This window comes from Salvelinus fontinalis, chromosome 2, assembly GCF_029448725.1.
Source record: "Salvelinus fontinalis isolate EN_2023a chromosome 2, ASM2944872v1, whole genome shotgun sequence".
Taxonomy (NCBI): Eukaryota; Metazoa; Chordata; class Actinopteri; order Salmoniformes; family Salmonidae; genus Salvelinus; species Salvelinus fontinalis.
In genome coordinates, this window is record NC_074666.1 from 78,824,064 (window position 1) to 78,836,148 (window position 12,085).

Below are 12,085 nucleotides of genomic sequence, written 5' to 3' on the forward strand. Positions count from 1 at the left end.
TGGAAGCACAAGCATTTCGCTACACCCGCAATAACATCTGCTAAACACGTGTATGTGACCAATAAAATTCGATTTTAAGTAATAATCTCATTTTTTTTAAGTATCTAACCTGTTTACAATATTTTTGTTGGTTAAATAACTGATTAGTTATTTTTTTTGTAAGCTGTTTTTTGTATTAACTCCCCAACCCTGGTCACGGGTGTGATATGAAATGTTTATATATAGTGAGAGTTTAGAGAGACATTGAGTCGTTGGCACATGACATTACTGTATAAAGAACAGTGGTTGTGTAGAGTAACATTAGTGCCTGCTGAGAAGTAGTGTGCTCTTATATTTGATACAGTTGGTTCTTAAAGGTAAGCCTTGTGGTGTCGGGGTTACATCTGATCCTGACCTAAACACTGGTCCAATACATCCAATACAGCTGTAAATGCAATCCTTTGATGTGAATGTTGTTAATGAACTCTTAAAGGGAATGGTTGGTGTGGCTGGTCATCGCAGATAAAATGTGCACCTCTCACAATATATACAACTGACAATCGTTCCTTTACCGCTTTCTTCAGACCTCCCCTGCAAAATGGTCGCTCAAGGAATGTATTCGTTAGTCAAATGGATATTATTAGTCCTTGGCATTGCCTCAGTGATGGGGAACATTGTTCTAGAATGGCTTAATACGAGAGATGTGACAGCAGCGCAACAATTCCCTGCTCAACCTCTCCACCCTATAAGGGGTGAACATAATGAGCGCAGCGTTGTTTTTTCTGACCTATTCGCTGAGGAATATCGTCAAGTACGCGACCACATGGGCACAATTCCAGGCTTAAACATTTTGTATGATCCACAAACTATGCCTTTTGATTACTTTAATCGACTTTTCTCTGCCAAAGAAAGTGGATACGCTGCTCTACCTGGATGACAATGGACCCAAGCCGGTGAGAGAGCCGAGGAGGGAGGTTTTCTATGGCACCATTGGATACAGTAAAGACAGTGGTGGCAAAGTACCCAATTGTCATACTTGAGTAAAAGTATAGATACTGTACCTTAATGGAAAATGACCCAAGGAAAAGTGAAAGTCACCCAGTAAAATACTACTTGAGTTAAAGTCTAAAAGTACTTGGTTTGAAATATAATTAAGTATCGAAAGTAAATGTAATTGCTAAAATATACGTAAGTATCAATCATAAATAATTTTACATTCCTTATATTAAGCAACCCAGACTGCACCATTTAGTTTTTTAATTTACGGATAGCCAGGGGCACACAGCCCTGGAGTGTTTGTGTTTAGTGTTTGTGTTTAGAGTCCGCCAGGGATGTTCTCTTGAGAAGTGCGTGAATTGTACCACTTTCCTGTTCTGCTTAGCATTCAAAATGTAACGAGTACTTTTGGATGTCAGGGAAAATGTAGAATAAAAAGTACATGATTTTCTTTAGGAATATATTGAAGTAAAAGTTGTCAAATACCCACCAATAAAACGACTTAAGTAGTACTTTAACGTATTTTTACTGAATTACATTACACCACTGATTAAATAATATTTGGTGGGACCTCTTCTCAACCCTACTTTCCATCGAGATGTCACGTTTGAGAGGTATAAAACCGAGTTACCCGCCAATTTACACTGGGGAGTACACACTTTCAATCTCAATTGTTTATTTAGTTATTTTCAGGGTTTGGTAAATTGCTAAATTAGAATTTTGGTGTTGAGCCCCTTGCCTCTTTTGAGATTATGCCTCGTGGAGTCAAGTCAGGGACAAAGGGTTCTGTCGTAATTATGAGGGGTTGTATGTTCACCCTATAGGATTTGAATTTCAACTCAATCACGAGAGCACAAATCCGTTTCAATGGCTGTGATGAAGTTGCTTGTGATGAAGCCGGTACTTCAATAGTGTGCTGGATCTTAAACAACAACATGACCCTGGGACAGGCTCTCAACTATATTATGTTCAAGGTAAACGCCTCAGTGTCAAAACTAATAATGTCATATACACTACATGACAAAGTATGTGGACACCTGCTCGTTGAACATCTCATTCCAAAATCATGGATATTAATATGGAGTTGGTCCCCTTTGCTGCTATAACAGCCTCCACTCTTCTGGGAAGGCTTTCCATTAGATGCTGGAACATTGCTGCAGGGACTTTCTTCCATTCAGAGCATTAGTGAGGTCGGGCACAGATGTTGGGTGATTAGGCCTGGCTCGCAGTTGGCGTTCCAATTCATCCCAAAGGTGTTCGATGGGGTTGAGGTCAGGGCTCTGTACAGACAAGTCAAGTTCTTCTAGACTGATCTCAACAAACCATTTCTATATGGACTTCGCTTTGTGCACAGGGAAATTGTCATGCTGAAACAGAAAAAGGCCTTCCCCAAACTGTTGCCACAAAGTTGGAAGCACAGAATCGTCTAGAATGTCATTGCATGCTGTCGTGTTTAGATTTCCCTTGACTGGAACTAAGGGAACTAGCACGAACCATGGAAAAACAGCCTCCACCAAACTTTACAGTCGGCACTATGCATTCGGGCACGTAGCTTTCTCCTGGCATCCGTCAAACCCAGATTCATCCGTCAGACTGCCAGATGGTGAAGTGTGATTCATCACGCCAGGGAACACGTTTCCACTGCTCCAGAGTCCAATGGTGGCAAGCTTTACGCCACTCCAGCCGATGCTTGGCATTGCGCATGGTGATCATAATCTTGGTGCGGCTGCACGACCATGGAAACCCATTTCATGAAGCTCCCGACGAACAGTTATTGTGCTGACGTTGCCTCTAGAGGCAGTTTGGAACTCGGAAGTGACTGTTGAAACCGAGGCGGTCCTGTTCTTTGAACTTGTGTGGCCTACCACTTCGCACCTGAGCTGTTGTTGCTCCTAGTTGTTTCCACTTCACAATAACGGCACTTACAGTTGACCGGGGAAGCTTTAGCAGGGCAGAAATCTGACAAACGGACTTGTTGGAAAGGTGTCACCCTATGATGGCGGCACGTTGAAAGTCACTGAGCTCTTCAGTAAGGCCAGTCTACTATCAATGTTTGTCTAAGGCAATTGCATGGCTGTGTGCTCAATTACACCTGTCAGCAACGGGTGTGGCTGAAATAGCCAAATCCACTTATTGTCCACATACATAAATATAGTGTATCAAACCGCCTAGTGAAGCAAATTTGTATGAAATTTGTGCTTTTTAGTCTTTTTACATTTTAACTATTTATTTTCATATCCCTGGTCTCTACTAACAGGAATGGTGCAATATTTATGCCTCACCAACTGCCTTTTATCCCATATCTTTGGTGACTGATTTGAGTTTTCTTACAGCCCTCTGAGTGGTCAAAATTAGTGCCACTACTGATGCAGGAGGGCTAGGGCAGTTGACCAATCAGGTTCAAGTGAAGATTTTTTTTCATATCCATTTCTAAATCGACTGTTAGTACATGCTCTACCAGCCGGTTGATAATATGGTTAAAGGGATAAAAATCTGTGTGCGCAGGCCAATTATTTAATTGGGAACATTTTGAACTGGGAACATTTTCACTATGTTAGAAATTTTACAACATGACGTCACAATCAGAACGATTGGGAACTATCTCACTTTGGGAATATCTTTACATGACACCGTGGCCTACACCTTAAGCTACTTTACCATAGAAATATACACTGAACAAAAATATAAACGCAACATGTAAAGTGTTGGTTTCATGAGTTGAAATAATAATTTGTGTGCACAAATTACTGATGTCAACGTTGTGAACAGAGTGCCCCACGGTGGCGGTGTGGTTAAGGTATGGGCAGGCATAAGCTACGGACAACGAACACAATTGCATTTTATCGATGGTAATTTGAATGCACAGAAATGCTGTGACGAGATCCTGAGGCCCATTTCTTTTAAGAGATCTGTGACAAAAGGATGCATATCTGTATTCCCAGTCATGTGAAATCCATAGATTGGCGCCTAATGAATTTATTTCAATTGACTGATTTCATTATGTGAACTGTAACTCAATAAAATCTTTGAAATTGTCTGTGGCTTTTATATTTTAGTTCTGTTTATCTACTATTGTGAAGCATAATTGCCATGGTGATTTGGAATGTCCAGTCAATTAGCATTACTAGTCATTCTACAGATTAAAAATTGGCCTACAAATGGTTACATAATATGACAGCTGGATCTACTGTGCCATTCCCCAAAAACAGGAAAATAAACTAAAATATAAAACACAGCGGTCATGCAGAGAATGGAATCCGAAAATCTACCCCTAAACTTTGTTTCAACAAGTCAAAATACGTTTCTATTTACTCCTCAGATACCCGCAAACACGAATTTCCAAGACTGTGTCCCTGTACTAAAACTGATATTTGTTATTCGTTTTTGAAGTTACAAGCCTGAAACATTGAACATAGACTGCTGACACCCTGTGGAAGACATTGGAATTGCATCCAGGGAGCTAATTATCAATATGACCTTATATGTGCCATTCTAAGAGGATGGTCTCTCTCTCAAAAAATCTGGTTGGTTTTTCTTTGGATTTTCTCTTACCATATCTATTGTTATATTCTCCTACATTATTTTAACATTTCTACAAACTTCAAAGTGTTTTCTTCCCAATGGTACCAATTATATGCATATACTGGCTTCAGGGCCTGAGCAACAGGCAGTTTACTTTGGGCACGTCATTCAGGTGGAAATTGAGAAAAAAGGGGCCCAGCCCTAAGAAGTTAAAGGGAAACTTCACCACGATACTATTTGGTTTGTTTTTCCAGTCTCACTACATAATTATGAGGGATGAGAGGTGTTTCAGACACAATTATGCACCATAACAGTCTTTTTTAATTTTCGTGCCAGGAGAGTTCAACCAATGACATCATTGGTAGATTGATGGTAACACTTTCCAAGAAGCGCTAGACCATGAAATTGTTTTTTTTTTCTTTACATACTAACATAGAGACGTAGTTAACTTGCAATATAAGCTCTCTTCATAAGTGGTAGAGTTGTTCAGTGTAGTATAATTTTGTGAGTCCAACTACTAGCCAAATTGAGCTAGCTAGCTGTTTGCTATACCTGAAATGTACTGTAGCCTAATGTTATAGCTAGCTAACATTAGCTAGTTCGCCTCAGTGCATCTTATTAGGAGCAGAACTGGATAAAGGCTTTGATGATGATGACAAAGGGTAAAGGAATGACTTTGGCATTATCACTCATATTAGTCTTTTAATAACTACCTGTGGGTTGTAGCTAGCTAGCTTACGTTTGTCTATGAGATATTCTGCATTGTGCTGCTACATTAGGAATACAGACAGTACACAATTGCTCATGAAAGTCTAGTGTTTTGGTCATTCTCATACAGACAATACCACTTGATGGTCTACAGATTATTTTTGGAGTTTGTTCTATGTGGGGAGAAGCTAGGCACAGGACACCGAATCCCCTTGCTTGCATGTGTTAGGCCATTCAAGCAATTTATCCCTCACAAGATGGACAGTATAGTATGTTGGATACAAATAAGTTGATGACTTGAGGAGATGTGAAAAGTCCATAACAACAATCTATCCCTTTTATCAAAGTAACTCCCAACACCTCAATGCACCCACCATATGCAAGTATTCCCTTGGTAGGGAAATATTTATTAATATGTAATATTTATTATAGGCGTTGGTAGTACATTTTTCTTCTACTCCATACAGTGCATTCGGAAAGTATTCAGACACCTTGACTTTTTCCAAATTTTGTTATGTTTACAGCCTTATTCTAAAATGGATTTAAAAACACATTCTCAGCAGTCTACATACAATACCCCATAATGACAAAGTGACATTTTTTGTTGTTGTAAATTTATAAAAATACCTTTTTCACATAAGTATTCAGACCCTTTGCTATGAGACTCGAAATTGAGCTCAGGTGCATCCTGTTTCCATTGATCATCCTTGAGATGTTTCTACAACTTGATTGGAGTCCATCTGTGGTAAATTCAATTGATTGGACATGATTTGGAAAGGCATACACCTGTCTATAAAAGGTCCCATAGTGGACAGTGCATGTCAGAGCAAAAACCAAGCCATGAAGTCGAAGGAATTGTCCGTAGAGCTCCGAGACAAGATTGTATCAAGGCACAGATCTGGGGAAGAGTACCAAAACATTTCTGCAGCATTGAAGGTCCCCAAGAACATAGTGGCCTCCATCATTCTTAAATGGAAGAGGTTTGGAACCCCCAATACTCTTCCTAGAGCTGGCCGCCTGGCCAAACTGAACAATCGGGGGAGAAGGGCCTTGGTCAGGGAGGTGACCAAGAACCCGACCAAGAACCAGCACTCCACCAATCACACCGTTAAGGTAGATTTGCCAGACGGAAGCCACTCCTCAGTAAAAGGCACATGACAGCCCGCTTGGAGTTTGCCAAAAGGCACCTAAAGACTCTCAGAACATGAGAAACCAGATTCTCTGGTCTGATGTAACCGAGATTGAGCTCTTTGACCTGAATGCCAAGCGTCACGTCTGGCGGAAACCTGGCTCCATCCGTAAGGTAATGCCGATGGTGGCAACATCATGCTGTGTCAACGTTTTTCAGCGGCAGGGACTAAGAGACTAGTCGGGATCAGGCCAAAGATGAATGGAGCAAAGTACAGAGAGATTGATGAAAACCTGCTCCAGAGCACTCAGGACCTCAGACTGGGGCGAAGGATCACCTTCCAACAGGACAACGACCCTAAACACACAGCCAAGACAACGCAGGAGTAGCTTTGGGACAAGTCTCTGAATGTCCTTGAGTGGCCCAACCAGAACCAGACTTGAACCTGATTGAACATCTCTGGAGAGACCTGAAAATAACAGTGCAGCAACGCTCACCATCCAACCTGACAGAGCTTGAGAGGATCTGCAGAGGAGGATTGGAGAAGCTCCCCAAATACAGGTGTGCCAAGCTTGTAGCGTCAAACCCAAGAAGACTCGGTGCTGTAATCGCTGCCAAAGGTGCTTCAACAAAGTACTGAGTAAAGGGTCTGAATACTTATGTAAATATGATATTTCAGGGTTTCTTTTTAAACCTGTTTTTGCTTTGTCATTCTGGGGTATTGTGTGTATATTGATGAGGGGTAAAAAAACATTTTAATACATTTTAGAATAACGTAACAAAATGTGGAAAAAGTCAAAGGGTCAGAATACCTTTCAAAGGCCCTGTGTCATACATTCCCATAACTGTTCCAGCATACTGCTGTGTGAACTCACCTTGGTCTCCAGAGCAAATATAGTTCAGTCTGTTGATATAGTAAATAAGTAGATAATCTACTGTTTTTTACATTTTAGCCATTTAGCAGACACTCTTATCCAGAGCAATTAGGGTTTAGTGCCTTGCTCAGGAGCACATCGACAGATTTTTCACCGAGTTGACACAGGGATTCGAGCCAGCAACCTTTCAGTTACTGGTCCAATACTCTTAACCACTATGCTACCTGAAACATGTTTAAATTGCCAACAAATGAAATGATACACCACCTCCCTGCATCATTTGTTTTGGCAGTAAGAGTATAGCTAGTTACTTCCAAATACATTCCATGATATCACAATTAATTGATCCAGATGTTTAAGTCAACACTTTATTGGTTTCTGATGCAGCTGGAATCATTTAGACACTTGTCAGTGCATTTGCAAAAAATATTATCAATTTATTTAATCAAACACACATATATACATAATCTCAGCAAAATAAAGAAGTCCTCTCACTTTCAACTGTGTTTATTTTCAGCAAACTTAACGTGTAAATATTTGTATGAAAACAACTAGATTCAACAACTGAGACAAACTGAACAAGTTCCACAGACATGTGACCAGCAAAAATTGAATAATGTGTCCCTTAACAAAGGGGGGGGGGGGGGGGGGGGTCAAAATCAAAAGTAACAGACAGTGTGGCCACCAGCTGCGTTATGTGCTGCACTGCATCTCCTCCTCATTGACTGCTCCAGATTTGCCAGTTCTTACTGTGAGATGTTACCCCACTCTTCCACCAAGGCACCTGCAAGTTCCCGGACATTTCTAGGCGGAATGGCCCTAGCTCTCACCCTCCGATCCAACAGGTCCCAGATGTGCTCAATGGGATTGAGATCCGGGCTCTTCGCTGGCCATGGCAGAACACTGGCATTCCTATCTTGTAGGAAATCACGTACAGAACGAGTAGTATGGCTGGTGGCATTGTCATTCTGGAGGGGCATGTCAGGATGAGCCTGTAGGAAGGGTACCACATGAGGGAGGAGGATGTCTTCCCTGTAACGCACAGCCCCAGACCATGATGGACCCTCCACCTCCAAATCGATCCCGCTCCAGAGTACAGGCCTCGGTGTAATGTGCATTCCTTCGACGATAAACGCGAATCCGACTATCACCCCTGGTGAGCCAAAACCGCGACTCGTCAGTGAAGAGCACTTTTTACCGGTCCTGTCTGGTCCAGCGATGGTGGGTTTGTGCCCATAAGCTAAATTGTTGCCGGTGATGTCTGGTGAGGACCTGCCTTACAACAGGCCTACAAGCCATCAGTCCAGCCTCTCTCAGCCTATTGCGGACAGTCTAAGCACTGATGCAGGGATTGAGCGTTCCTGGTGTAACTCGGGCAGTTGTTGTTGCCATCCTGTACCTGTCCCGCAGGTGTGATGTTCGGATGTACCGATCCTGTGCAGGTGTTGTTACACATGGTCTGCCACTGCGAGGATGATCAGCTGTCCGTCCTGTCTCCCTGTAGCGCTGTCTTAGCGCTGTCTTAGTAGAGTTTATGTACAAGAACTAGCAATATTTATACCACAATGCAGTTGTGACCATGCTAGGCATTCCATATTATACTACAACATCACTCTAACTGAATTTGAATGTTGTGTTGGTGGAGTGTTCCAGGCATGGTCCTTAATGTTCTTCCGCTGGTGAACCTTGTCTTGTGTTGGGCAATGGCAGCTGGTCTGGCATGTAGTACCGCACCTGTCGAAGGTGGATCCAGTTGAGAATGGGTGTCAATAGGCACGTAGCTAACATTACTCACTGGACCAGCCACTCGTTCATAAAACATTAGCTTGTGAATAACTATTGAATTTAATTTTTATGTCGACAACGACTGCAAACTACAAGCAAGCACATGCTGCTGGAGTAACATGTTTGATGGGGACAAAGTAGTAACATGTTGGCTAATCACTGACTAGTGTTCAGCAGACTAATCCTGCTGCTGTTGTTGATGACGTTGCCACCAGCTTCAGTAGTACAGAGCCTGTAGACCTATTGGATAAAAGTTTTCAGCCGGGAACAAGCTCAAGCTCAACATCATCTGACTCAGAAGAGGAAAACACTGCACAGGGCTGGCAAGAGCCAGTGTATAGTCTCGGAGTCATTTTATAGGGCTGGAGGGATACATTTTTCGAATTTTGGGTGCATTCGTAAATTCACTCTGGCTATCTACTCCGATTTCAAAGCACTCTCGTCTGTGTGCCAGAGCGCAGAACAACTGATGAATTTACGAACACACATTGAATATGACCTGCCCGTTGAATATGACCTGTGTCAGTAAACGTTGGCAAAAAAAAATGAATATATGTCACGTTCCTGACCTGTTTTCCTTTGTTTATTTATTTGTTTAGTTGGTCAGGGCGTGAGTTGGGGTGGGCATTCTATGTTATGTGTTTCTATGTTGGGTTCATGTTCATTTAGCCTGATATGGTTCTCAATCAGGGGCAGGTGTTTTACGTTTCCTCTGATTGAGAACCATATTTAGGTAGGCTGTTCACACTGTTTGTTGGTGGGTGATTGTCCCTGTGTCTGTGTATGTCGCACCGCACGGGACTGTTTCGTTTTCGTTCGTGTATGTGTTCGTTCCTGTTAGTGCGTTATGTTCTCTAGTTCAGGTTTGTTCACATTGTTTATTGTTTTGTAGTTATTCACGTGTTCTTCGTGTTCGTCGTCTTGTTTAAATTAATTAATTCATGTATTCCACCTACGCTGCATTTTGGTCCGATTCTTCTCGAGGAAGAAATAGACGAACGTTACAATATATATATTTGTTGCCAGCAGCACAGTTACAGTCGCCAACGCTCTAGATAACATAAAAACAGTCTAACCAGCTCTCCTAGGGTGAGTAAAGTGGTCAGATGAGGTGTTCTCTCATTTGTGTCTGGAAGTAGCTAGCAAACTAGCCAACTTTAGCTAGTTAGCTTGGGTGCTTGACTGCCGTTGTGAGGTCAGAATGCTCAGATCAACCCTGGTCCTCGGCTAGAGTGTGCTCTGAATGCTCCGAGAGCTAAACGATCTGAATTTACGAACTGACAATCTGACAACGCTCTGAATTTACAAATGCCCAGAGCACACAATGAGCACACTCTGGCACTCTAGAGTGAATTTACGAACACATCCATTGAAAACTACTGTCTTCAGTGTCATCATAGTATTGGCAGGATGACAATATTTTTTATTTTGCAAATTAAAATAGTGTTCTGTTTCTTTGGCCAACCCAATGAACCCTGGTAGAAATAATCACTTGGCTTTATTTAATGGTAATATGGAATGTGAAGTCAATGAGCATTATGGGTAAAAAACACAAAATACAGAGTTCCTCCTGAGATGCAAATTGTTGTGTTTCCCTGGAATTCAACATCTGAAAGTTGTCACAAGGGAGAGAGGACTCATAGAAGAGGGAAAATGAGTGGGCCACGCAGCTCGTGCACTGGCCAGGAATAAATTTGTGAATTATAGAAACATATCTCAGTAAATCTAAGTCGAATGGCAAGAAGGTCAAAGGCTAGAAAATGTATAGGTCAGGGATGGGCAACTTTGATGGGGGTGGGAGCCAGAAAAAAAATCTGAAATCATCACGAGGGGCCGCAGAGGCTCGCAGGTCTCCATACCCACATTGATACCCACACATGCAGCCTAGTGTTTTGGGTGCCCTAAGCAAAACGTTTTTTAATTTTTTATAATTATGAATTGTGTTGTTGTATTGGATCAATAGAATATGGGGAATAAAATGTATCCAAATATACCAGTTAATCCTGAAATTAAACCTAGATTCCTTCATTGAAGCATAAAAAAAGAAAGCCATCCATATCGCGGTCACCAACGCCCCACTACCGGACCAGCTAAACACCTTTTTCTCATGATTCGAGCACAATGACCCTAAGCTGCCAAGGAGAGTCTCCACTGAGGACATATGTGTTAACCCTCACAAGGCTGCCGACTCAGACGGCATTGCTAGCCCTGCCCTCAGAGCATGTGCAGACCAGCTGGCTGTTGTGTTCTCTGACATTTTCTCTCCCTAGGTCAGGCCGCTATACCCACCTGCTTCAAGATGTCCACTATCATCCCCGTGCCCAAGAAAGGGAAAGTAACTGAACTGAATGACTACCAACCAGTAACACTCACTTCCGTTATCATGACGTACTTAAAGAGGCTAGTCAAAGACCATATCACCTCCTCCCTCCCAGACACACTCGACTCTCTCCAATTCGACCTACCGCCCTGACAGTTACACGGACGACGCAATCGCCATTGCACTGCACACTACCCTTAGCCACCTGGACAAAAGGAATGCACATGTGAGGATGCTGTTCATCGACTACAGCTCGGCCTTCAATACCATAGTGCCCTATAAGCCCATTACAAAGCTCACAGCCCTGGGTCTGAACTCCTCCCTTTGCAACTGGGTCCTTGGCCTCCTGACGGGACACCCCCAGGTGGTGAAGGTAGGCAACATTACCTCGTCGACACTGATTCTCAACACAGGGGCCCCACAAGGGTGCGTCCTCAGTCCCCTTCTGTATTCCCTGTATACACACGACTGCATAGGCACGCACAGTTCCAACTCCATCATCAAGTTTGCTGACAACACGACAATAGTAGGCCTGATTACCAATAACGACAAGAGAGTTTAAAGCTAGGAGGAAGGCACTCTGATGGCGTGGTGCCAGGTAAACAACCTCTCCTTTAACGTTAGCAAAACAAAGGAGCTGATTGTGGACTTCAGGAGGAACAAGGCTGGACATGCCCCCATTCTCATCAACGGGGCAGCCGTGGAGACAGTCAATAACTTAAAATTCCTTGGTGTACACATCTCAGAGAAGCTGAAATGGTCTAACCACAC